The following is a 26876-nucleotide window of genomic DNA, read 5'->3' on the forward strand; positions in this document are numbered from 1 at the left end:
TGAATAATCAAAGGGAAAGAGTCCCCGAGTTCTAAAAGGTGTAAAGGAATAATTACAGGAAGCTTCTTGGAGATTCGCTATCCTTCCGCTTCCTGCCTACTTCAGAAAATCTGTAATTATGTTTAGCAATCCTTTAATTGTATTGATTTTTAGTTGAGACAATAATAAACTATCTTATTAAAGCCTCGTTCTCTGTACAGTGACTTTCTTCCAGGGATAATTGGATCAAGTCTATGAATTTTTTAAATATTTTGGTTCATTCTTAACTCTTTACTTAACAGTAAATGTAGAGAGCTATTCCATAAATAGATAGATAAATGAATAGAATTAAAATGCCATGTCCAAGCCAACAACAACAACAAAAAAACAACACAAAACAGATCTTCAAAGAACTAGCTTTCAGCAAATGAGAGAAATCCTGTCTAAGTGAGTCCCCAAAGCAATTCCATCACAAGGCTTCTGAATGATTCTCACATGTAAATACAATTCTCTAGAAAAAAAAAAGTAGAACTGTCAGGTTTGGCGACTATATTAGTTTTGGCATGCTTCCTATAGGAAGAATATATCCTGTCTTCCCCCTTTCTCTTACTATCAGGCCAGAAAGCTCATACATGCACGTATTTCATTAAATCATCGATTCCTTCCTAAACTTTTCTTGTCTTTGAACCTTACCATTTCTCTCAAGATACTCTAAATAGGCTTCTTTCTACTGATGCACACAAATGTGGACCAAAGAATGAAGCAGAAGAAACAGAGAATTACTTTCTCAATATCTTCTTTAAGCATATGACCCAGAAGTTTTTCAATCTTGGTTTAGCTTGATGAATGGATATGGTCAAATGTAGACTGGTGAGCTGGAGTTGCCTTGAGAATTCCTATTTTTTAACCTCATAAACGTGTCTTTATTTTTAAAAGGGGAAATGTAGAGAATAGCAAGAAAGAGCTACTTGAAATGAAGAATAGGGATGTGTAAAAGAATTTTTTTTTTGAAACAATTGGATAGCTTTTTCCATTTTCCATGAAAAGACGTAACTAAAAAAAAAATCCCTGTACATAATTAATCAATCCTCTTCTTTTTTTCCTCCTCCTCCTAATTAGATGCTTGAAAAAAAGAGGGCACTAATTTGTTTGAGGAGAAAAAGGCAGGCAATCCAATACTGCAGTAAAAAGTGTGGTAAAAGATTGGATTTGCGAAGATGACTCTAAAAATTTATGTAAGAAGAAATACAATTTGGGACTATGAGGTGAATCTACATGCCAGAGCACAGTCCCTTTAAACTTCTTACTGTACCCTGTTTCAATTAGGAAAGGGTTCTCATGGTAAGAAAACTTATCTTATAGAGCAAACCAATCTACAGAGGATGCTGTGGCCATCACACTCCATAGAGCGCTGAGTCATCTGGAGAACAAACAGAGCTATGTGAGGATGCTCTTTGTGGACTACAGCTCTGCGTTTAACACTATCATCCCAGATATACTAGTAACCAAACTGTATAATCTGCAGGTCCCCACCCCCATGTGCTCCTAGATTAAGAACTTTTTGACAAACAGACCACAGTCTGTTAGACTTGGCCCCCATCTTTCTTCCACTATTACACTCAGTACTGGTTGCCCCCAGGGTTGTGTCTTGAGGCCCCTGCTATATGCCTTCTATACCTTTGACTGCGCACCAAGCCATGCAACAAACACCATCATAAAGTTTGCGGACAGCACGACCGTGATTGGTCTCATCTCCGGAGAGGATGAGACGGCATATAAGGCAGAAATAGAGAACCTGTCTATCTGGTGTTCACAGAATAATCTGTCACTGAATGTCCATAAAACCAAAGAACTGATTATGGACTTCAGGAGACATGGACAGGACCACGCCCCACTCATCATCAACAGAGAATGAGTGGAGACTGTTCCCTCACGATCAGATTCCTTGGCATCCATATTTCAGCTGATATCTCCTGGTCCCCCAATACCAAGGCCATAGTGAAGAAGACTCAGCAGCAGCTGCACTTCCTGCGGGTTCTCAGGAAGAACAATCTGGATAAGAAGCTGTTGCTGGCTTTCTATAAAGCCTCTCTGGAGAGCACTCTGACATATTGTCTGGGTGTGTGGTATGCAGGCTCCACAGTTGAGGACAGGAAAACTGTGCAGAGGGTGATAAACACAGCTCAAAACACGAAGTCACTACCTCATTAAGATGTGAAAAGATGTGAAATCTCAATACCCAATTCAGATGTATAATAACATATTACAGTACAATCCATTTCTTGTGTATTATACTCGGCTAAGCATTACAGTCAGTGTTGGATGTATATTTTGTGTATATTTGCAGATATTGTACTCTCAAATTGCAAATGGAGACATGGGTACTCTATCTTTCTTATCTTCATTTTTAAATGCTTTGGTTATTGTGAACAGTTGCTGGGGTGCATCCACCGTTTCGTTGTACTTGTACAATGACAATAAAGTTCTTCTAATTCTAATTCTAATTCTTTGTGTATTATTTTATGATTTAGACTGACATTGGTTGAAATTATGTCACCCCTCCCAAACATTCACTTGGTGCTGTCCAAGGTGCTGGGACTTAGTGCACATTCTGAATCACATGTGTCATAATTCTGCTTTTGAATTCAATATGATGATATCATTGTAGTCCTTGCTGGTATTTTTTTTTTATACAGTACCAAAATTTCCTCTAGGATATCAAAATATTTAGTTAGATATTTGACTATCCCCAAACTTAATACATCTGCTCTGGTGTTTAACACAGTTGATCCTTCCCACATTTAAATGGATCAATATCTACATCAGTAAACTCAGTTGAAAGGAGGTTCAGAGTCATATATTGTATCAAGCCAGAAGTTCTTTATTTGACACCAGCTTCATATATTATGTAAAGTCAGTTGATGCAGTTTGTAAACCACACTGCAACAAACACCATCACTTTGGGGCTGTATTGTAATGGATGAATAATTTTAGTTGATTTGGGATTTTATTATCAAGGTGGCAAACATACAGTATCTAGTACACTTTCCTTCTATTTTCCTCACACCAACCCTGTGAGATGAGTTGGGCTGGGGTATGACTGGCCCAAGTCACCCAGCTGGCTTTCATAGCTAGGGTGGGACTTGAACTCATGGTCTTCTGCTTTTTAGCTTGGTGCTTTAATTAAACCACTTAATCACTTAACTTTTGTCCACAGCAGCACTGCAAAAAGATACTGTAAGCATACCAATCTAGGTTCTGTCAGCTTTCCCCACTCAGGTACCTTTGAAACTTGAACCAAATATGGCATTGAGAAAATTATCTGAGGGAATGAGACTGAGGACTGGAATGCTGATCTATGGGATTGAACCAGAAATGCAGTGCAGTTCATCTTTCATAGAGTATTAGAGTATTTATTGTCACTTTATACTCAGTTAGCTTATTTTCCTGTTTTCTTCCTGACACTTCTTATGGGTTTTGTTAAAAATAATGACTATCACATTATAAGCCTGCGGGCAAGCAGTGACCCAATTCACATATTGTACAAAACTTTACTTAATTATATTTTACTGTATAATATATAAAAGACTGGATTTGCATAACACCTGGAGGTATAAACCATGCTTTACAAACTACAGTGTATAGTTTAACATAGCACAGCACAGCATAGTTTCATATATGCCTAGGGGTGGGTTTCTACCGGTTCTGTCCACCTCTGTAGAACTGGTAGCTCTGAAGAGCAGCAGACATAGAACCGGTTCTATGTCTGCTGATGTTTTTGCCCACCTGCCCACCCGGGCTCTTACCTGATCTTTATTTCCTGATTTTTCAACTTCAGCTGCCCAACAAACCACAGCTGCGGTTAAAAAAACAAGAAAAGAGGGCTGTTTCAAAGGCTGCTTCTAGGCAGGCAGCGTGAGATGCTAATGATGATTTATGACGATTTACAGGTGTGCGGCTCACAGCAGGCAGGGTAGTTAACCCTTTCGTATCCCACCCCGGTATATGCCATGCTAAAAATCTAGCCTACATTGAAGCTTGGAGCAATGACTGAGAAACCCCTCACTGATTGTTTCAATGTTGTAGGCATGCTTCTGCATAATAAGTTTATAGTAGTAATGAAATTATTGTTTGAGTGAGGCTCCTGCTATAATATTGCCAGAATATCACCATCCATACTCAAATGAGAAGAATCAGAACTTTTGCCAAATCATGGCTCAACACAAAGTATTAGAAAATAATTAGGAAAAAGGAATGAGTTGAATCAAGTATATTGAGAAAGAGCAGGGATTTTTAAAAAGCCCTAAGCAGGAGCCTAGCCTATTACAGCATTTTGACCAGTTTCATGCTTCAAAGACCATGTTTGTTTTTATTTAATCGTGTTTCATTGAGAAATCCACAAATGGCTGTTTTTTTACACATTGGAAGGTGATTTATTTAAGTTTGATTTATGACAACAGCAATCTAGTCAATTGAAACCTGGTCTGCTTTTTAGCTTTGCTACCTGTCTGCCACACCTTCTCAGTTTTCTCAGTTATTGCTGTCTTCAATCATGACTTTCTTACCTCACATGTATTGTTAATAATTATCTTGCTGAACTTCATTTTATTTGGCAAAAATGAAAAGTCTTGGATTTTGTAAAGAGCAAAATTGTGATAAATATAAAATGTCAATATGGCGATACATTGGGTGGTACAAAATGTACTGTGAACTTTTGTGATATAAACTATCACTGGTATTTTACCATCTAATTCACAAAAATACAAATACTGTGAATGAACTATATTAATATACCTGTAAGCTAAAAAATGTGTTAATCAGGTGGATAAACTGATAAACTATATCAGTTTTAAGGCGCACTTTGAAGATGGCTGAGAACTTGTCTTTTTTAGTTAACTAAATTTAAAAAGCAAGAAAAAATACACACAATTATAAAATAAACTATGAAAGGAAACAATATACAAAATACATATTTGCAAGCATACATATACTGCTAAATTGAAGCTGTAATTCATTACAGTTATCCATAGTTGATCTATATTAATCAATTCTGCAAACCACTAAATAATTGCAGCCATATATTTGTGTTTCCAATGCTGAACAATAAATTGTTTGATAATGTTGTTAGCTTTCTCATGTGATTGAAATAAATCTCAAGTTGAATTATACATGTAATTGCTTCTTACTGAAATGGAATATATTCAGATAAATGATAGATTCACTATATCTCCAACAACATAAAAACAATATGGTCATTTGTGAAATATTGTTGAAAAGGATATGATCTAAAAATCTATTGAAATTATGAGATTTTTTTCTTTATTTTTTTTATTGGTTCAATAAAATATTCAAGCAAAAAAAAAAGGCAAAAACATAGACATAGATAAAAAGATTTGAAGAAAAGATTTAAAAAGCAAAACAGATCAGAGACAGAGAGATGCCTGGGAGATCACAAGTTATAGTCCAGCATTGGGCATAAACCCAGCTGGGTGGCTTTTGGCCAGTCCCTCTCTCCTCAGCCCTAGAAAGAAGGCAAGGGCAAACCACTTCCAAAAATCTTGGCAAGAAAACTGCAGGGACCCATTATTTGCAGTCCGCAGTCAGTAAAGATGTATGTGTGTTTGTGCCTGTATCGTACATATCTGTATGAGTCCATACAAACACATGAACATAATACTGTACATACATACATATATTCTGGTAGCTCCCCATCCTGTTTTCTCCACCACCTCCTTTCCCCCCCAGCTACTGATTGCTATTTGGATATTTTTAAATTTGGGTAGTATTACTGTACTCATTTCTGTTTGAATCATTTTAGTTACTATTATTATAGTTCTTCATACGATCAGCCAGATGTTTAAACTGGATTTGACAGTCTACTGTTGACTCATTCCCAAGGACTTGGGACAGGCGGATGTAGTTGTTTCATGGTGTTAAAGGTATTATTGCAGGATGTAAGCTGCCTTTTGCAACTGGCTGAAGGTGGTTTTGTCAATGCTAATGGTGTTCAAGTATACTCCAGTTGTTTTGGGATTCTACCGAAGGTGCTTATTGCTATTGGTACAATTTTTGTTTTCTTTTGCCACAGTAATTCTATTTCTATTTGCAGGTCTTTGTATTTTATTACTTTTTCTAGTTCTTTGTCTTCTATTCTGCTGTTTCCAGGTACTGCCATACCCACTATCTTGACTTTATCTTTCTTATCTTGTTAAGTCTGGGGTGTCACGTGGCAGGTGCTTATATGCTTGAATTCTAAAGTTCCAGAGCACGAACCTCACAACTACATCAAGATAATGCATCATTGAGGGATTATTACCATTGCTTCTAAAATCATATTCTGCATTTTAGGTTGCCTTTCCTTTCCTTTGTATATAAGGGAACCATTCCTGTTTGAATTTGGTCAGACTTCTGCTATGAATGTATATTATCAGTTTCCCCCCATTATTTATTTATTAAATTTATATGTCACTTATCTCAATAATAGGGTGACTCTGGCTTACAAACAGTAAAAAAGATAAATATAAAAATAATTAAAATGAAGAAGGATTATATGTAAAACTAGAACCAAGGGAATGGATGGCAGGGGGATGAGATCTTTCCCTGTCAAACAACTCCAGTAGCAAAACTAGTGGAATTTAATATCTTTCTAGAAGGCCAAAAGGGTCGGAGCAGTTTTTACCTCCAGTGGCAGATTGTTCCACAGGGCAGGAGCCACATTACTACATATTCTTTAAATTTTACTCTCCCAGTTCTGCACTGATGGTAAGGCTTCTCTTTTCCAATATTGTATTAGAATCAGATTGATTCTTGCCACTGTCACCTTATGTCTTAATAAAATAAGATGTTTATTACTTATACTCTCTGGGGTTATTTATGGCTTTTATTATTTTCAGAACTTTTTTGGATATTTTATTACTTTCCAGTACTTTAGGGGGTATTATGCTAATCACAACTGATAAAATGTTCCTTGTTACTGCATTTCCAATTACGGTTATATAATTTATCCATTTATCAATTTTATAATCGTAGATGGAGTTATATATATCACCTTCAGAACATTTTGTACCATTTTTTCCTTCATTGTAGCTTGATTTATATTTGATTGATCTGTTTTCCTTCATAAGTCTTCTCATTGATCCATCATTATTACCTCTGAAATTTTGCAACCATTTTATCATACAATTTTTTTAATCTGTTGCCTCCACAACATATTTACAGTAAATGGCAACTGCTGTTGTCTTTCATACGATGTATGCAGAAATTTTCTTGTTTTGGAAGGGGATCCTGTTCCAGTAATTAATGTAAGAGATTAATTAACATGTCATGCTAAACCCTAAGTGATTGGTTTACTTGTGCCTTGGCAGAGCTATGGCATAATGAGTTACAATAATATAATTATAATTTATTTTTATCAGTTGGTTTTATACCTCTATACTACAGTAGTTAACTTATTCAGAATGTTTAAAGAATAAATAAATAGAGGTTCTGGATATGATGCTCTCTGGTCTGGGTCTTTGCTTGCAATTTCACTATCCAACTAGGTAACATCATCAGTGTACAACAATTGCAAGGCAACAAGACTTCCGGTTTGGGTTTCTTCAGCAACAGACCAAAATCCATAATTGTGCGCGGTTTTGATCTGTGCTCGCCGTTGGAGCGCCCCAATCCTTTGGATTCGGGGCTGAAGCCACCCCATAGAGGTGGTGAAGAGGGGGGAGATTGCTAGCCGAATGGAGGGGAGCTGAATCTCTCCTCCTTGGCTGGTCTAAATTCCCTTTCCCAAAGGCGGTTGCAGCGGTGGTCAGAAATGGCCACCTCAAAGAAGAACCTGACTGGATAAGATTGTGCAGGAGGAAGACAAAGAGGAAAGCAGGACAGACCGGGCTAAACAACAGAGAACATCTAAGCAAGGTACCCTGAATCTAAAATACTTAGAGGGATACTTCTGAAAGAAGATTTTTAAGCGGTGAAGGAGAGAGAAAAGGAGGTTAAAAACCCTTTTTTTTACCTTTATATTGACAATTACAAATGGTACGGAAAAAAATTTATGTTAATCTATTGTGACACTAATAGGCAACTTTAAGCTGAAATTTAAGTGTCAAAAGGATAATAAAGATTTTTTTTCTAGTCATTTTAAAGCCCTAAAAAGGAGAAGAGTGGAGGCAAAAGGGTGGGACTTGGAATAATGGAAAAATGGAATGCCACCTGGAAAAATAAAGAGGATTAACAGTGAAACTTTGAAAAGACTCTCAAGGATACATTGGAACTGAAATCTTATTAAAAGATACAGTAACCCACGGAAAGGAAAAGGAAAGGAAAGAAACAAGAAGGAACAGTCTGGGATCATTTGATGATTTAAAAAAAATGTTGGCATTGGGTTTTTTGTTTTTGTTCTGTTTTTACTTAAAGTCAATTGTGTGGTTGTTCAAAAGTGTTTAAAATGCCATCACTCCTGGAGGAACTAAATATGAGTCTTAAAAAACAGAAAGAAGATGCAGAAAGGGGAGGAAGATCCTTTGGCTTCGTATTTGAATTTTTTGAAATGGAGATCCTGAACTATGAAAAGCAAAAAGAAAAGCTTCAAGAGCAAGAAGAAGGGCAAGAAGAAGTATAATAGCAAGGAGAAGCAGAAAAGAAAACCACAGAAAGGAAAATTAGAGACAGAAGGGTATAAAAAAAGGGGTGAGAAAAAAAGGGGGGGAGATAGAAAGGGAAAGAACTTGTGAGGGACAAAAGCAGGAAATAAAGAAAAAGGGGAAACATACTAGGATTAAAGGTATTTGCTCAGCTAGAAAACACAAGAGACAATGGCTAAATTAAGTTAAAAGTGAGGATTCTGCAAAGGTACAAAAGATAGTGTTGTGACAGTAGAATACTGTAATGAGTGAGAAATAAAATAAGTAAATAATCTATGAGATAAAACTGTATTGTTATGTAATGGTATGTTTATTTATAATTAATGCAAAAATAAAGAAGTGAGGGAAAAATTGTAATTGTTTCTAAAGATTGATAAAATATTGAAAAGAAATGTGAAAGATATATAAGGAAATTTATACCAGTTACTAGAATGAATTTGAATAATTATTTTGCTTATCAATAGTAAATAATTTATAAGATAAAACTGTATGACTATCCAATGGTATGTTTATTAATAATTAACGTAATAATGAAGAAGGGAGGGAAACATTTCAATTGTTCTCAAAGATTGATAAATATTAAAAAGAAACGTGAAAGATTTACAAAGCTCATACAAGTACTAGAATGAATTTGAATAACTATTTTGTTTACTAATGTTTATACAGTATATATATATAGTTTTTGCTATGTTTTTAGAATTTTTCTTTTTACATTTTCAAGGGAAAATACCAAGCAGAGTCTGAATGATGAGATTTACATGATATAAAATAGATATTAGAAATTTGAACGTTATAATTTTAGAATGCACAAATTTAATGTTTAATGAGATTTCATATGATAATAACAATAAGACTTAAAGGTGTTGCACTTCGATTGGCAATCATAGGGGGGATTTTGCTTTTTAAGAATGTTGGAAGAGAACATATGAAATTGTAAACAAGACAGACGAAAGTATAAGTATAATGAATAAAAAGATATAGAAATTTAGGTAAAAGAAATACAATTGAATCAGAAGAAAATGACATAACCATAAAAGAAAATTAAGAGAAGTAAAGGGAAAAATAGTGAGAAGTTGGAAAAAGAGTAATAAGATATGAAGTTGAATACATAAGATGAATATGTATATGAAATTGTGTCTGTATGGAAATGTGATAACCCGGAACCATGCTGTACTCAAATAAGATGTTTTATTTGTTTTGTTAAAACTCAATAAAACTTTATTAAAAAAAAACAATTGCAAGGCAACAACCAAGCTCAGACTATTGGAACTCCAGTTTAATCCTGAGCTACAGATATTCTCTTCTATTGGAACCATGAATGATTTCAATTACTACCCAAAGCAGTATGATTCCAGCTGCATTTGGCCTTTAGGCTAATTTAACTGAATGATATCTGTGATGTGTTGTATTGTATTGTATTGTATTGTTGATTTTTATTATTTATATATGGTATTCCATGGCTTATTCTTGTTTTAAAATTATTGTACCCTGCCCAGCATCTTTTAAAACTGTAAAATAAGAAAATAAGGTATTTGGTATAAAGTATATCATTGTTTTAGAAAAGTAGCTATTTCATATTCCTTGGATGGATAACCAATATGGATCTGATTCCAGTTTAGATTGTCCAAGCTCTGAATTCTGGAGCACAGTACATATGACTGCTTAGGGATAAAACATCTGGCGACTTCTTTTAATCTTACATATTTGTTGCTTTTGGATTTGCCATTGTACTATCTTTTTTAAAGCAACTTTGTTACATTAGCAAACTATTATTGCATTATTTATCTTCCATCAGTTCTGAGTAAAAGATTGGAGGAGCTCTGACCTCAGTATGTTCCTTGGCAGGACACAGACTGAAAGAGTCAAACTTTCCTGAACTTCAGACCACGTGAAGCAAAAATGCATTCTAATAGAAGTCCCCCCCACACACAAAAAGTTTACAATTTGGAGATCAACAATTATGTTTTTATTAAGCAATAACAAATAGGGAAGGCTTAATGCCACATTTTCTTTGGCTGACAGCATTAAAGGATGATGCCTTCACAGCTTTCTTTGCATCTCCAAAAATAAACCATTTAGAAAAAATTAAAAATATTAAATTTTAACATTTGGTAAAGAGAGGACTGACTCAATCTTAACTTTCGTAGGGAAGCATCCTCCACTTTCAAGGAGCGATAACCTTAAGTCCTATTCTGGAAGCATTTACTATAAGCACCATGTATGTATCTAGGAATTCAAAATACATGGCTTCCTTGTTTATTTAAGGCACGTTGTATTCATTATTTTAAAATGTGCATCAATCTTATTTTCTTTGAATTAAAAAAAGGAAAAGTTTTAAATATGCTGATGAAATCCTCCAGCCAGTTTTGATAGCTTGAACTATGGGCTAGCCACAGATTTTCACCTCAGTTAACAAAAACCAAAATTGTTTCCAGCCCAGCCATGGCCTGGGTTAATTGTAGTCCAACTTGTGTATACCCAGCCTAAGAGTTTTGTCCATTGGCCTTTTAGCTCCCAAGGGAGTAATGATGCTAGGAATGAAGTCGGCAGCATTTTCAAATCCAAATTCTTTGAGCCAATGCTTCCTGAAACAGCAGTAAAGGAAGATGTGTACTTGGTCAGGAAAAAAGCTTGGTAAGCTCAAAATCAACATCTGGCTCCTTTTATAATGGAAAGTCACTTTTCATTAAAGTGATCTGACCTTAAGAGTTTCGGATTGTTTTTTTTTTTTTTAAAATCGACCCCCTATTACTATTCGGACAGAGTTAGAGCTCTGCACATGTTCACAGAGAAACAGTTTATGCTTTATTCACGTGATCCTGAACTGCTCTGGTTTTTCTCAGGGTTCACACCCGGGCGCTTACTACTTGTACCAGTCTACTCCTTCGTATTTTTTCTCTGCCTGCTGGAGCTGCGAGGCCAAGCTCTCTTCTCCTGCATCGCCCAAGCGTACGGTACACTCTGTTTACGCGAACCCCAGCGCTAGCTTGCCTCGTGAGCGAACACACACACACACACACACACACACACACACACGTACGCGCGCCCACCAGCCGCTTCCCACTTGCCACAATTAGCCTTCCCGACTGCCTCCTTCGCTCTCAACCCCGCTAGCCTGTCCGCTGACTGACTTTAGGTAGAAAGCGCCTGGCCGAGGCGGGGTTTCCCCGGCTTGCTAGCCCCGCTGGGCGGGTGGGGTGGGGGTGGGGGCGCGGCGGTACGCTTTCCTTCGCGCGCTACTTCGCTGTGGAATCGCGTCCACATCACGCCAGAAATTCAAAAGGCATCGGCCTCCCCAACGGACGAGGTTGCTGGCACCCTGCAGAAACCCAAGCCGGGCGGAAAACAGAACTCGACCGACTTGCTGCACCTCCCTGATTTGCGCCGATCGGCTCCAGGGACCTCAGTTGCTCTGCAAGGTAAGGGCAACGCGAAGCGTCTCTGCCTCTCCCGCCTCTCTCTCTTTCTCCCCGTCCCTTCTGGCTGCGCAGGCAGCTGCCTCCTTCTGTTGGATGATCCGGGCTTGCTGCAGAGCATCTGCTATGGTGCGTTCGGTCTTGGTGGCTTGGTTTTCCTCCTCTAGCTTTGCCCGTCCACCCTGCTTCGCGTTACTCCTGCAGCGGGAAAAGAGGCGAGAAAACCCACTCGAGGCTTCAAAGCGCTGGCCGTTTCTGCGCCAAAACGCCAACCTCGACGAGAAGGGATTGATTTTTCTGCAGACGGTTTCCGGAGGGTGCGTTGAATCCACTCAGGGTGGCAAATTGCTGCAGGGACTCCGGCCTCTGCGGGCGCGCTTCGGTGCCGGCGGAGAGGCGCTGCCTCCTCTCCCCTCCGCGCGTGTTTATTTGGTCGTGTTTTGGCGTGCAGGGCTGTTCCGTTGACCGCCCCTCTATACTGCGGCGACTTTCCCCGGGCGCTAGGTTGCAAATGTGAACAGATTTACCTCACGGATGCCGAGTTGGGCGGAACGGATTGGACTCTTCGTGGAGTATCGGCTTCTTTACGCGTGAGGGTCTGCTCAGCCCTGCCACGCGCCTTTTGGGTTCGCGTGGTCTCCTGTGCAGTGAAACGCAAAGATTTAGTCCAGATTTCGTTTGGATTCTTTTAGGGACCTTCCAGGTGGATTTGAAAGAACACAAGTCCCCGCCCCTACCCCATCCATCCTTCGTCTTTACATCACTTTGTAGTTTCCTCAGATAGATTTTGTAGGGGAATCCCAAAATAGAAATCTGGGCCGATTTGCATAAGCAGGACTGCCTTCAACATTGCTGTCGAATCATCCTAGGTGCAGTGTAGCCCATCTAAGGGCACAACAGGATATTAAATTCATGCTGGTGCGAATTGGTAGACTCTAAACCAGATTCCAGTAAGACCAACTGTGTTGGGATGGTACCTGGACAGAGTGCGAGTTGTCCATGAGGAAGGCTGACTTAAAAAGGCATAAAAGAGCATTTCTGAAACTAAAAAAAAAGAAGAAGAAGTCTTGTGTTGCTGGTTGATAATGCATCATTTCTGTCAGGGTGTTTGCATGGATGAGTCTGAAAAGATTGTAGAAACTCATGGCTACAGATTATTCAATGGATGCCCATTATTTCTGACTACTCAGGCTATCAGTTTGACTAGGACCAAGCTTCTTTGAGAGGTTCCTTTCCTTCTCTTTTACAGCATCCCAGCCTTTCTTTAAACTCTGTCCTTTCCAGTCAACGGCTGGGCTTTGAGCCAGGAGGAGGAGGGGCACCTCCACATTGGTGTTGAATCCGGGGTGGATTCCAGGCAAGACTTTTATTCTGCCAATGCCACAGCTCACTCACAGCATTTTTCAAAAGGTTCAAACCACAAAGTCTCTTGATGTGTGCAACCCATTTGTGCTTTTCCACCTGCTTCTTTCTCACTTTTTTTTTTAAATTTTATTGGTTTTTAAAAACAAACATAAACAAACAAAACATAAAAACATCAAGCTGTCTTCCATAGGTGTACATACAGTGTGCCGGTTGGTTTACAAATTGTTTTGTGTTTCCATTTCGTAGTCTTCAATTACAATTACATTACATATAATCTCATATTGTCAATCAAAAACTAAATACCTTAACATCATTATTGATCAATCATTTGACTATACCTTTATTCATTCATGTTTTACAAGATAACCATAATTTACTTAATTTATTGTATAACAGTTCATATTATCATCCCAAATCTATCTTAAAATCATTTTGTACTTATAATAAGAAAGAAGTACATCTTTATATATTGCTTCTTTCTCACTTTTTCTTTCCGTAAAAATACCTTAAAGAATCCTTCCAAGATTACTTGGAAGAACTCCAAGAAGGCTTTATACGGTTCACAGCTAGACACATTCATTGCAGGTTAGCCCCACCTCTGTCCCCAACCAAGTTTGTACCAAGGGACCTTATTATGTCCCTCCCTTTCATGTTCCTGTTGTTAACAATGCTGCTGGTCCGAGAGCTGTGACTGGCTGATGAACTTCAGCCTCATAAAATTTCAAACACGCTTTTTCCAGCAGGGCAGGCAACCTGCAGCTCACTAGAAGTTTGGGCCAGAAGTTTGCGGATTATAGTTCAGAGCACCTGGAAGTCATGTCAGGTGATAGTAATGGCAGCCTAAAGCTTGATTTAAAGTTGCCCACAACTGCACATAGATGTCACTGCATACCTATGTTGCAAAGGGGTTGATGAGTAAGAGGAGGTTGCGGATGGTTGGAGACAGGCCGAGGCGCACACTTTCCAGATCCCAACTGCACCTTGGGCAGAGATGTGCATTCTGCATGCTGATTGATCCACTTCCTGTTCTGTGCTTTGCCAGAACATTAACATTTGCAGAAATATAAATGGAACACCTGTACAACCACCCCCGAATGACAGGTGTATACGTTTCCTATTGTGTAGTGCTGGAGAAGTTTAATCCAAGCTTAACCTGGAGCAAGGGAAGGTAGGCTCTTCAGGTGGCACTTTAGGAAACAATATTCATAGCAATAGAGTAGAAGTCTGGTCACATCTAATTCATAAAATCCTGTGGAATTTTTTTTTCCTGAGGCTATGTGAGTGCTGCTGAAATGAATGGAGAGCATTATTTCTGAACACATGAACTTTTGATGGATTATGCTCTTCATTAATGATTGGCTGGGAGTGGGATGTTGTTTATTTTACCTCTGACATTTCAGAGACTTGGATGGGCTATGCTTTTTACTTGCCCAGGGTCATTAGCAGCAATAGTCTTGCTTACCATGTGGCTGCTGTGTTTTGGGAGGGAGGATTAGGGGAAATTCACTTGTTTTTCTTCCTAGCGGTTGATAACCTGCTGTTGGAAACAGAGGAACATCATTTGCAAAGCAGGGCTACCCTGCTTGCCCAGAATACAAGAGGAGAGCGTGTGCTGCATCCCAAACAGTAGAAACCAAGCAGCGTATCTTGTACAACAAGCCAAGGGAAAGCGAGTTCCAGCATTCTTTCCATTATTTTCTTTCAACTTTGGTGGTACAAATTCAAGCTAATTCTGTGAGTTTGTATGTGTTTGTGTGTGTGAGAGAGAGAGGAAAGAGAAAAAAAGAAAAGAAAGCGAGCTTTGTCAGCATCAGGCCACAGCAGTTTGAACGTTCTTCTCAACAACTGGTTTTGGAAACCTTTACAATGATGAAAGGACACAAAAGATCACACATGTGACCTTTAATGTATGTCTAGAGTGGAAGGTGACCCCAGTGTGGTAGCTACTAACTATACAATGCACTTTATAGCCAAGTAAGACTTTAGATATGGATCCTGGGGGGATGGGTTGCCAGGAGGTGTGAGGTTCCACAGATTCATCTGATATTTTCACAACAGCTCTTTTTCCCCCCGAGTTTCCCATCCCATTGTATTCGGTGGTCAGAAATATTTGCAGCTCTTTAATAAAAGGGAAGTGGAATCTTATTGTAAGAGGAATTCACCTGATTATGTTTCTGGATCTCAAATTGCATAACCACGTGTTATGAAATTGCTATAGCTTGGCGATTGTCAATGAGCCACTTTGGTTTGATTAAAGCACCAGGCTACAAACTGGGAAAGTGAGTTCTAGTCTGGCCTTAGCTATAAAAGCTGTGTGGGTGACCTGGGGCCAGTCAATCTTTTTCAGCTCAACTGGCTTCACAGGATTGTTATTGTGAGAAAAATAGGAGGAAGGAGTATTAGGTATGCTTGCTGCCTTGTGTAATTTATAAAAATAATAGGATATAAATAAATGTGTTCTCTGTAAATTGACATTTCTGATGCATCTGTATAGAAACCATTGTAGATTAAGGGAGTGAAAGGCCACCTGGCTGTCATAAATCTGTATTGCTGTGATTAGGACAGGCCCAAATCATAAGAGCCATTTGCATTTATCCATCAGAGCACTTTCAAGGATATTCCCTGATGTCCCTTAGTTTCCTTTGTGGCAGTGTGTTATTTTGACTGTGTAAACTGTGCACTCTGGAGCAAAGTTACCATTCCCCCCCAAGTTTGGAAGAAGACAAAAAAAAATCAGTGGCTAATGAAGTACTCCAAATGTTTAACTAATTAATGTTAGAAATTGTTGTTTATTCATTTATGATACATACAGGCTGCTTTAATTTCTAGGGGCTCTTGATACTGTGGGATAGAAATAGCAACATCAGTGCAGCCAGTATTCACTTGTGCTGTGGTTCTATGAAGTTGTCTGATGTAAGCATAGTGCTGCAATTGTATACAATCAGCTCACATTCAGTTGGCCTATTTTGCTTGTATTCGTTGGAGACTTGCCAATAAATTTTCGTTATTTGTATGCATGCATTTCTGCATGTATGCATTTATTAGCTTTATAAACTGCCCAATTTCAGAAGCTCTGTATGTTCCATCACCTAACACACCATGTAATTTTTGTGATAGCAGAATTTGCAAAATTCGTAACCATCTCCCAAAGCCTTTCCCAATCTGGTCCCTTCCAGTTCAGTTGTACTCCCAATTTCCATTGGCTTGCTGGCTGACAATGATGGAAGTTAGAGTAAACATTTGGACAGTGCCATGGGATAGAAAACTGCTTTTAACTAGAACCATCTATACACTTTTAGCCCTTAATGTTGATCCATAAAGCATGAAACAGTGTTTTAAACCATGCAGTCACTTGGGAAATATATACTATGCTTATACTGATACAGGTTCATGATAAAGGACTCTGCATAAGTGAAACCAAACAAATCCTTACTGCTGATTAACATGCCTTTTCAAAGAAAGTGAGAGAGAGATTATTAAGCATGCTGTTTTGCTTACTGTACTCCTCAGTTTTTTTCCTGCAATGAAACAATTGCTCTTTTTGTATGACTCTTAACAGGAATTGGGTCAAGGATAAAGTTCATCCAGACTGGGTTTTTTTCTTTTTTGGGTGGTGGTGGTGCTAAGTTATTCTTTTCCCATCTGCAATTAAGATAACACCCTAGAGAGGCTAAGTGAACATTTGGGCTATCTCTAGGCAGTCCATTTTTGTGACTGTTTTGGTTTTACCATATCTCTTGGAGAAAAAAATATTGTGGGTATATATTGTGAGACCTTTGGGCAGCAGAAAACCAAAATAATAAAGCAATTCATAAAAAAGCTGGTCTTTTAAAAAAGAGAATTTGTATTAGAAAATTGCATTTTGATAGAAAACATTTACCTGTATTCTGAATAAAAGAATGAAAGGTCCTCAGGGGTCGCCAACTTTTTGGACCTCAGGGACCACCAAACTCATAATTTTAGATCCCAGGGACCACTAACCGGTTCTGTGGGTGTGGCCTAATTTGTGGGTGTGGCTTGGTGGTCATGTGACTGGCTGGGCATGGCTTGTATGTAAATATTATAAATATTTATATAAATATTGAATTTTTTATAAAAAAGAACAACTTTTACCCAAAATCAGGCAAAGCAGACAGGCAGATTGAGTTCCTCACAAAATCACAGATTCATTCAGAAATCTATCTATCTGCCATTGGCTAGCTCAGTCTGTCACATAAAATTTGCTTGCAAGCAAACTCACAAAATTAACTCACAGCATACCATGTATGTAAATATTGGATTTTTTATAAAAAAAGAGCAACTTTTACCCAAAATCAGGCAAAGCAGGCAGATTGAGTTGCTCACAGAATCATTCAGTGATCTATCTATCTGCCATCGGCTAGCTCAGTCTCTCAAATTTATTTTTACTGAATTTGCTTGCCTGAGTTTGCTTGAATTTGCTTGCAAGCAAACCTTCAGTCCCAAGGTTCGGCTGTACTTAAAAGCAGAGCCGAAGATCTAAAGACTAGCTAGAAAGCAAGAAATCCAATCATTTCCTGCTTCCTAGCTAATCTAAATCTCCCAGCACAGCAGAACAGATGATGGTTGGAAAAAGGAAAAATAGCAATTTAGCAGACAAGTTTACCCGGTAAGGAGTGAGTGGGCGGGGAGGGTTCCCGTAGGCCATGTGGACAGCGCAGCGTTGTGTTTCTGCGAGCCTGGATTAATTGCTTTGGGGGGGGGTGCTCTGGGGGTGAGATTTCTCTGCGGCCCACCAAAATTTTCTCGCGGCCCACTGGTTGGCAACCGTTGTCCTAGTTCATATGCAATCTAGTGTGGTGTTTATTCCTGTTGGAAGAAATATCCTTCTGGGTTCAGTTCCGAGTGGTTCGTGGAAGTTGCTTGGAAAGAAGGTTTAATGGTGGACAGGATTGCATGCCTTGGAGCTCCTGGGCGAAAAAGGAAGAGATGTTGAGAGTCCCTTGGGTTTATGCCTTCTCTGGGCTTTGAACTTGCTTCCTGTTCCTGTGGCAAGAAATGTTTCCTGATTGGTTGTCAAACTTCCATGGGGAGTCATGCGGAGGTAGCTTGGTTGAATCTTGCTGGGTGATGCAATTTTCCCAGGTGCCATGTGGTGAGATCGGTAGAGGGCTAATCCTATCGTGCCCCGATCCCATCACCCTGGTGCGGGTGGGGGGGTGGGGGGGGCAGGGAGCTACAGGAAGCTGCTTTGTCTTTAAAAACATTTTTCTCCTTTTCTCATCCAGGGAAATATAATATTCTGCCTTTTTAATATTTTCTAGACTCCATTGTCAGAGGAAGTAAAGAGGAATTGTGAGGACAAAGAGCAGAAACTGGAAGTAATTATAACCCTGAGAATACCAGTCTAGCAAATTAGAAGCAATAGACTGAAAAGGTGCAGTGAGATAGTGCACAGATACCCAACAAAATACATCCCCCCTGACCAATACAGAGTCATGCTGACTTGATCTTTCCACCCCAGATATTTTACTTACTTAGTTGGTGTAACTATTTATTTATCTGTCTCAGCCGAGAGAACTATAAATTTGGCAGCCAATTGGGACACCCTTAAGCATGTGCTACTGGTGCATAAAGTTGTGAAAAGAAATCTAGGAAGTGGAGGCGAAATGTCTTAACCAGTCATGTCATGCAAACATTACCTGTATGACAGCATTTTATTTGGTGTTTTATTTACTTTTCCTATTCCGTTGTATTTCCTGCTTCTCACTGTTGATATTTGCAATAAAATGCAGGTCCAGCAATTTTGATGAAAAGGGGATTCCATAACGAAGATGGCTCTCTTTTAGGTAAATCGGAGTGCAGCTTTTAATGCCACATGCAATTGAAATAAATTTATAGTGAAATTACTAAATACTATAAATAGATTTAATATTTATACTGTACGTTGTTTTGATCTGCAAGTTTGTATGATTTGATAAAGAAGTTCCTGTCTGAAATTGCTTATAGAAAGATTTGCTAGTTATATTCTGCAAGGTTCTGTAGAGCATGGATTTCTCCAAGATGATAAATTATCTTTTTTTTTTTTTTAGTTCTGAGAGGTAAGGTCTGTATGGTTTGGAAGAAATGAAACTTGAAGCAATTAATGCCATAGTTCTGATCCTATGTAACTTTTATTGTGTGATTTTACTTTTTTCTACATATAGTATCCAAGGAAAACAAAACACACAATGCAATACTTAAACTTCAATAAAGTTTTTTAAGGAGGACATCAGATGAAGAACTACAGAGTGTCCTAATTTGTTTCTCTGATCAATAATAATGATGATGAGAATGCATTTCCAATTGGCAGGCTGACAGGAACTGGCTGAAATAGTCTCTGATAGTTCCCTTTTTCCCTTCAATCACAGAGGTAGAATAGGTCCTTCTTTTTATCTTTTCTTGCTCCCAAGCCCAGCAAGATCAGATATTGGGAGTGTTCTGAAATTACTTCTGATACTGGATTCCAAAATCAAGATTCCAGAATCACATTTTTGAATAGTCTTCAAAGGGCACAGCTGCCAAAGCCTTTATATGGTCATTACTGTTTCCTTAGTATCTTTTAAAGAGTGCTGAGAGATTTGCAATGACAATTGAAACAAAAAAAAATATGACAAACTGGTTACTATCAAACAGAGGGGAATGTTTTGTCAAACACAACAGGAATGATCTGACACACCCTCTGCAAGATCAACCCAGGTTGCTATGTCACAGAGAAAGGTCGCTCTATTTTCTGTCTGTATGCCTGAAGTCCACTGGAAAATCACTGACAGCTTTCATCACTTTCATAAAACTGTGGCAGCTACAAACATCCGGAGCATTGTTATTACAGAAAAAAAAAACCTTTAAAAATGCAAACATATGAAAAAATAATTCATTATAAGCATCAACATTGTTTTTGGCTCCTTCAGAATACATCGAGACTCTTTTCCTATGACTCCTTTCACATTATCCAAGTGGGAACAAGGCTGTGGGAAGAGTGAGAAAGTGCCAAGACCCATTAGAACAGGGGTCTCAAGCACAATTTACCTGGGGGCCGCTGGAGGCAGAGTCTGGGTGAGGCTGGGCCGCACATAGAAGTGTTTAGCCAGCTAGTGACGCATGGAGAACACACTAATATTATACTTTCATATCACGGTGGGGGCCCCAGGATATCGTCCTGCGGGCCACAATTGGCCCGTGGGCCACGAGAATGAGACCTCTGCATTAGAACAATGAAGAGTTTGAGAAATATTGCCCTAGAATATTGGGTTCAATTTTATGAAGCAAAGAGAGAGAAGACATGGGGCTCATGTTACAGGCAGGAGGGAACTAACAGGACTACTGATATTTTTGTCCCTTTGCATTCCTCATCCATAAGGAGGTTCTGCCCACTCCTTTTAGCCCCCTCTCCCCACAAATAACATAGCAAAAATTCATCTCTAAACAAGCAGAGACAAGGTACTTGGCATTAGTTACTGGAAAGGCAAGTTCTTGGACCTTAAACAGCGGAGTGGCAGATGGAAATCCAGTAGGTGCAGAAGTCTTTTGTTTTTCCTGCCTGCCTTTCACCTATTTATTTGGTCAAGTTATTTGGCCACCCATCTCACTAAATGACTCAGAGCAGTGAACAATATTTAAAATTGCAATGACAACTATAACAATTAAAATACATTCCAGCTGAGAGAAATCCGGCAATCGCTAATACAACCAGGAGACAGGTTGTTTCACACACTTGGAGGCCCGGGTCTGGGAAGAAGCCAGGTTTTTAGGGCCTTACAAATGGCCATCAGGATGGGAGTCAAACTTGATCTCCAGGTTTTTTTTTTTTTTTTTGACCAGCAGCCCTGCTGGGAGGTCCCTAAAGCAAACCTCTCATCCTGAACTTTGCAGGATTTGAGGAGGACAATGGTTGAATTAAATGTCACTTTGGAAAGGTGTGTGTTGCTGGCCAACCCCTAGCTTCTGACTTTTCTGTCTGTGGGGGAGAAGTGCTGGAGAGGGAGGAAAAGAATGCAAAGTGATCTGGGGAACACTTTAAAAAAAACATTAAAATTGAGTTTGGAGTAAGAAAGGTGTGTGTTCCTGGCCTGAGTGTTGGAGGCCCTTGGAAAGCTGACTTCCAAATCTTGCTCAGGCCATGAAGAGTATCGTTTCCCCCTTAGCTGAAGAGAAGGAGGGAGTTTTTTGGAAATGGATTTGTAAAGTCCAGCATGGATGACAACCAAACACTTTGCCTGCCTAAACGAATTAGAATTTGTGGACCTCTCAGAAGATAGCATCTAGTCCCAGCAAGATCTCCTACATGTACCTTGATGAGCCACAGAAATTGGACAAATATATAATTTTCACTCTGAAAGAAACATGGGTTAAACCTCTTTGAATTGAAGAGAATTACATGCTTCCATTAAAATAAAACTAGTCCCCAAACCTCCAAAGTTCTCTTTTTATAGAAATTTGCTTTTTGCTTGACAAGCAATTTTTTTTTATATCGAGGGTTATTTTTCATAGAGAGAAGATTTGCTGTTTCAGATTGAAATGGAATAATTCTATCAACTTGGAGAAAAGGGAACCTGAATCTGGCTTAGATGTCCCAGCCATTCCATGGCTGAGATGAACTGTCGTTCTGGAGCTTGATATTTCATTATCCAAACTAGGTTACATCATCAGAGGATATTAGCCACCTTGGGCCTAGGTACTAAGAGAAAGGAAGCATCCATCCGCGCGAGCCATCTGCCTACCTTCCAAAATAACCAGCTCCCTTCAAATGACTTAGAACAGGGGTCTCCAACCTTGGCAACTTTAAGCCTGGAGGACTTCAACTCCCAGAATTCCCCAGCCAGCAAAGCTGGCTGGGGAATTCTGGGAGTTGAAGTCCTCCAGGCTTAAAGTTGCCAAGGTTGGAGACCCCTGACTTAGAAGACTCTTTGGTTTTGCCCATGGCATAATATGATTTGGTGGATCATCCACTTAATTTCTAAACAGCTTCTGTTTTTAGTCTCACAACAGCCTCAGCCAAACCTGCTGCCCTCTAAAGGTACAGAATTGGGAGTGCAACTCCCAGCATTCCTTGTGAGCATGTAGTCCTCTCTACAGGGCTGTGGAATATGGGACTGTCTTCTATACTTCTGACAGCAAGGTACTGTAGTGTGGGTTAACCATGCCAGCCTGACTGTGACGGAGACATTTCTAGGGCTGCGGTTTTTAGTATGTGCTACGAAGAGGATAAATACCAGGCTTAGGCCTAACTATAAATACCATTAGATAGAGTGCTAGTTTACCTTAATGAATGAATGCTGGCGTATGTATTTTTTATACACTCATGGAATCATTTCCTCTATCTTTGACTTGAAAATAATTTGAGGATATTTCTATGTGCCTTCTTGAACATGCTTGATTGTCTTTCTGAGGCTAAGTAAAACAAGAGTTATTGGGTAGTGGTGAAATGGCCTTTCAGGGAAGCAGGGCTGGCATTGTAATTTTTGCATTTTGAGGAAATGCTGATAGATGTCTAAGGAACCCCTCAGTTCCCTATCATGCACTTTGAAAGTCATTGACGTAGCCTTCCTTCCCTTTTATGTCCTGGAGATGAAACAGTGTATGCTGTTAATGTTGGTGAGGTGCCAGAGTTGCTGTAATTCTTCTTGCATATGGGAGCAATTGGAGGAAATAGAACTCCAGAGGACTTTAAGAGTGCACAAGGAGCCGCTTTTATTGCAATTGCAGTCACGGAAGTTACCTCAGAGCTTATAAGTGTCATGCTGTTTCCACTATCTTGTTATAAATAAAGAAAGTGACTGGCTTGCTTGGCTGAACCAGCCCATGAATATTGCCAGTGCTATAAGAACCAGTCCTGATAGATGTAATATGAAGATTATTAGAGTAGTTGTATTAGCCCATGGTAAGTATTGTCAGTATTAGGCCATCTATTATCTTGGGTATAAAATGTGCAGTACTGGATGGGTTTCTGTCAGGGTCAGAATCAGATAGGGGCTACAATAGGTGTAAAATTGTTGATCTATTTAAGTCAGTTCAATTCAATATGGGGATGGATTGTGAGTGGGAATCCACAGTTTTTGTTGCCCCCATCACCTTTGCATGTTAAACATTGATAAAAAAGTTGCATTAACATAACCTACTAAGCAAGAACAAACAAGACACATTGTAGTGTAGGGGAAGACACTCTGAAAACCCATGTTGATTTGAAAGTGGTCTTGAATACCTTTCTTTTTGCAGCCCATAAATTTCTGCTCACAGCAGAAACACACACGAACTGTTGCAAACCCCAATGCAGGCTTCACATATGTTCTCAAGTACTGTAATATCATTTTGGAAAACAAGGTCCTTCTCCCAGAGAACCTCCTACCTAGAGACTGTACCCCGAAGGTCCTACCCACAATGCATGGCATGTCCCTATTCGCAGATACAAATTTTATTTTATGACCATCCAACTCAAACAGTGCAACTGCGGGCAGCTTACAATAGAAAAAGAATCAGAGATAAAAACAAGGATCGTTAACAATGTACATTAAGGATCGTTAACAATGTACATTAACTGAGAAGGTAATTGCAACAACAAGCCCCAGTTCATAGGCAATGTGTACTTTTGTCAGATTCTCCCAAGGACAATGGCCATTATGTTAGAGGACTGTTGAAAAAGAAGCCATGTTCTCTTTTCCTCAGTCATCTGCAAGAAAATGGATGGCTGTACTTTGTAATCTGATGGTCCTTAACATTATTTTCAGAGGATAAATATTTAGATATATGCAAGATTGATAAGGAGCCAGATATAATCTTTTGCTGCTAATTGGAAAAGAGGCCCAACTACATCAATATAAAGGTAGCTTGGAGAAGACTGCCAGAATGGGAATCTGGCTTTTGCCAGCTCTTTGGGTGAGTATGTAATTCAGAAGGAATGGTTTGCCAATTTACTGAATATCTGTCAGTGTTATATTAGTTGAAAAACTAACCTAGCTGACTGGGGTGAAAGAAATAGGAATTTCTATTTTTATAAATAACTCAAGCTGGTGAACATACTCTTTCTGCCTCCTATTTACTCCACAACAACCCTGTGAAGTAGCTTGGGCTGACTGGGCCAGAGTCCATTTTCAGACAACTATCTTGCAGCTCTTCCTGAGGACTGACTTCAATTTTTGATCACAAAAATTGTGATCAAAATCACCCTAAACCACAATTGCAAATTTCTGGATTTAAAGAGTTTGAGGTTAAAGCTTTGAACCAAAGCAAATGTCCATTCAGGCAGAAGGCTGTGAGTGCCTAGCTCAATTTAAATAGTTGTGAGTGTGTGAATCCCAACTTTATATAGAACCAGGTCAAGGTCCAGTAAAGTCTGATTCAAATTGTGTCCAACTCTACCTCTTTATTCAGTTCACAACAACCACTTTGGGACTGACAATATGACTGGAGCGGTGTATAAATATTGAAAACCAGTCAGTTTAATGAGTTGAAGAACTTCAACAGATTAAAAATCAGATGTAATGTTTGGCTTTTCCAACATCTGTCCCTATCCTCTTCTTTTGTATAACCTTTTGTCAGATAAAAGGTTTTGGAGAAATTGAAAGTTTGCAGATCTTTTGTGCTTGTTTTGCTAGTCAATTTTTGTAAGGACATTGCCCAACTGTGAATATGGATTTACTTCCCCATAGAATGACAATAGGGCAATTGTTTCTTCACATGGGCTTTGAAAGAATCCAAAGTTAGCAGCTTGGATTGCATCTCTAATTAATACATTTGAGTGTGTCTGTGTTTATACAGTATACAGTATTATATTATTTGTATGGTATTCAGCTTTGTTCGGGTATTTTCCCACGTCATTATAGTTGTGCTTTTAAAGTTGTAGCAACGTTTCGGCAGAATCTCATCTGCCATCATCAGGCTTCTATAGAACTGTAAATATTATATTATTTCTATATATTTAAAGTATTAGCACTCCTCACTATAATACTTGGGAGTGGATTACAAAAAAAGAATTAAAACAACAGAAATATTATGAAAACAACCATTAAAACATTATTAAACCAAAACAATTTTTAAACAATATAAATGCAAACAACTGAAGTAATTAAAAAGCTTGGGTGAAAATGTTTTAATTGATTTTTCTATTTGGTTTCTTGTGTGAAACCAATTTTTTTCTTGAGCCTACTTAGCTATTTTTAAGAGTGTAGATTTTTCATTATTATTATTTCTGTTCTTTGCAGTGATAGGGATAAATGTTTTTTGTATATTTAGACCTGGGAGACCTTTTTGCTTGAAGAGTAGATGTAATTGAACATTAACAACACCTCAACATTGATTTTGTATACAATTTACAATATCTAGGGACTAATTTCAAATGGCAGGTTTCATGTTTAAACATCACATTTAATTTATCAGCTTTGTAGTTTCTTTCCTGGTGTAATCCTGATAGAAAGGAGTTCTCCAAAGCTTAAAATTTTATTTGTTTAGTTTTGGTTGGTTGTCATAAATAAAGGCAATGACTATTTCTCATCACAGTTATGATTGGTTTTCCCCTGCCTGTCTTCTCCTTTTTAAATAACTGTTTAATAACTTTTTTGATAACTTTTTTAATAAGCTAGACTCCCATGGTCTCTCCATGCTGGGGATGGCTATATTTATTGCATTTAGTCAGGACAGATGCAGAAACAGTTTCATTTCTCAAGATAAATTACCAGCTATTGCAAATTTCTTCATAAATATGATGAATTTGATGTGACAATTTACACTGCTATATCAATGAAACCGATGCTTGTGTCCATCCTTGCCTTTCATTAGTGTAGAAAGGAAGGAAAGAGAAAGAAAGAAAGAAAGAGAAAGAAAGAAAGAAAGAAAGAAAGAAAGAAAGAAAGAAAGAAAGAAAGAAAGAAAGTGAGAGATAGATAGAAAGAAAGAAAAAGAAAGAAAGAAAGTCCTCGAATGGTGGTCTTGGAAGACAATGAACTTCTTTAGAAATGAATGCATGCTTACCTATAGGACCATTATCTCATTATCTATTTATTTTTATTTATTTATTTATTTAATTTGCCAATTGTTTACAAGATAATAAGTATAAGTGTATACATAGTTGTGAATACATGAAATGGGTACATATAAGAAAAATAAAAGAAGAATAAGAGAAACAATAGGACAGGGACGGTAGGCACGTTGGTGCGCTTATGCATGCCCCCTACAGACCTCTTAGGAAAGGGTCAATAGTAGACAGTCTAAGGTTAAAGTTTTTGGGGTTTGGGGAAGAAACTACAGAGTCGGGTAGAGTATTCCAGACATTGACCACTCTATTACTGAAGTCGTATTTCCTGCAATCAAGTTTGGTGCGGTTAACTTTGAATTTGTATCTATTGTGTGCTCTTGTGTTGTTATGGTTGAAGCTGAAGTATTCATTGACAGGTAGGACATTGCAATGTATGATTTTATATACCATGCTTAAATCAGACCGAAGACGGCGTAATTCAAGGTTTTCTAGTTCTAGAATTTCAAGTCTGGTGGC

General features: G+C 38.5%; 1 protein-coding gene across 1 annotated transcript in view; it reads left to right on the plus strand.

Moving 5' to 3' along the window:
- The first annotated feature begins 11916 nt into the window (after positions 1-11916).
- The window catches only part of PDE4A (phosphodiesterase 4A), a 498332-nt gene continuing 483372 nt past the window's right edge, over positions 11917-26876 (plus strand). The window contains exon 1 of the mRNA XM_087956926.1: positions 11917-12034. The gene's annotated coding sequence lies outside the window, so the exon portion shown is untranslated. The remainder of the gene's footprint in view (positions 12035-26876) is intronic.

Source organism: Notechis scutatus, chromosome 2, assembly GCF_049901735.1.
Source record: "Notechis scutatus isolate UNSWTSFEM ecotype Mainland chromosome 2, rNotScu1.2, whole genome shotgun sequence".
Lineage (NCBI taxonomy): Eukaryota > Metazoa > Chordata > Lepidosauria > Squamata > Elapidae > Notechis > Notechis scutatus.